Genomic DNA, 1,877 nt, shown 5'->3' on the forward strand with positions numbered 1-1,877 from the left:
ACTGGTGATGACTTGACTCCAGCCTCAGAGTGAGGCACTGCTCACCTCAAGTGCACAGGCAGGGCTGATTGCTCTTGACCTTCCTACTGGCACTGGGACACCAGATGATTGGTACTGGTACTGGGCCTCACCGCTTGAGTTATAGGGCATCACAGCTGCTGTCCTACATCCTGGCTGCCCAGAAACTGGCCACCTCTCTACATTGCTGTTGCTGCTGGCTCCCGCCACTTTCCCAGGGACAACTCATCCTCACTACTGGAATCAATCCAGGATATCCATGTCTTAGCATCTGAGCCCAGTGAACTACTGGCCTGAGAGAAAGAGGAAAATCCTCCTTCCCAGTCCAAAGATTGTGCCTTATTTCTTCCATTATCCTATTTTCTTCCTAGTGGGGAAAACTCCATTTCTATGCACCAAAGTGTGGGCTTCTGCCATTGCTCCAGGAAGGTGTAACAAAATAGCTCTAGATTGATATACATCACAAAATCCGGCTTATCTTGTCTTACCCGTTGTCACCTTGGTAAAACTTTCTAGAAATTGTCATTCATTGCTCGCTGGGAAGAGAGGCAATGGTTGGAGTTGTTTACAGAATGACTTTACTAGGTACCTTCTCTCTGCATTTCTACTTATTCCACCACACTTTTCATTTCTTCCCTTGCTTTGCAAACTATGAATATGGTTCTTCTCTATTCTGCTAGATCCATAGACCCACTGAGCTTTTTTGATACAGATTAATTCAACACATAATTTTTGGACGTTTATTGTGTCCTAGTTACTACTGCCAGACTACACAGTTTGCTCCTACAGCAGAGAGACCTCATAAACTCATCTTGCTAGTGTAACATGCGTCCAGTGGCCCATGTCTGGAAGCTGCCCAAAGAGAAACAAACATGGAGGAAGATCAGAGTATCTATGCCTGTGAGGGCTGCTGAAGATTTGTCTTAATTCCAAATGGCAGGAATAAAATCCATCTGGACAGGGTGTCTTAGGAAGCTACAATAAACCAGAAGTAGTGTTTTCATGTAGATTTTACAGGATTCCAGAGAGAAACCATAAATTAGTGTTTATTTTTTAATCCCCCTTACAAGGGTCATTTTAATTAAAGTCTTAAGTTAAAGGGAGTTGGTGAGTTTATCAGCCTAACATCTGACCTAATGTATTTTCTGTTTCTTTGCAGGGCCATGAAATTCTTCATGCTCTGGGATTTTTGTTTTCCTGAAACCTTTGACACAGAGCTTTCATTGAGAAGAGGAAATGAAGAAAGAAGCATGGTTCCAAGTACCATGAATAGCCCCACCCGAGGGGAGCAGTTTGTGTATGCAGAAAGCGCCCTGGGGTGAGTAAAGGAGCTGCCATTTAGTGGACAAGAGGCCCACTGTAAACCACGGAGGTAAAGGGAATTTCAAGGGAGGAAATGTGAATTGACTGAAAAATGTCCCTTGCGAATGCAACCAGTGTCAAATGCAATCCTGGACCAGCACCCTGCCTGGCCTAAGCATTGTTACTCTGTCTGTCACTGAACTGAGAGTTGAAAAATCACCTGGGGGAGAAAGGTTATGAGGAATAATGAGAAAGCTTCTGGCCCAATTTGGTCCAAACTTCAAGATTTCTTAGTTTTGAGTCAGATTCAAACCTTTTGGGGCCCAGCTTTATTTTTTTTCTCTTGGCAAACCACAACATCCTATTTGTAAGAAAGGAGCTTTAAGAAAGAGTTTTTGGCCATCAAATAGCTGTTAGAAAACAACATTTTGATGAGTTAAGTGTAAATGAATCAGAAACATGTGGATTAGATTTACCTCAAGATACATGTGGGTTTGAAGGGAGAGGAGGAAAAGGCCTAGGCAGACTCACACTTGGGGTTTTGCTGATCCTTAGAT

This window comes from Macaca thibetana, chromosome 4 (genome assembly GCF_024542745.1).
Source record: "Macaca thibetana thibetana isolate TM-01 chromosome 4, ASM2454274v1, whole genome shotgun sequence".
NCBI classification, from domain to species: Eukaryota; Metazoa; Chordata; class Mammalia; order Primates; family Cercopithecidae; genus Macaca; species Macaca thibetana.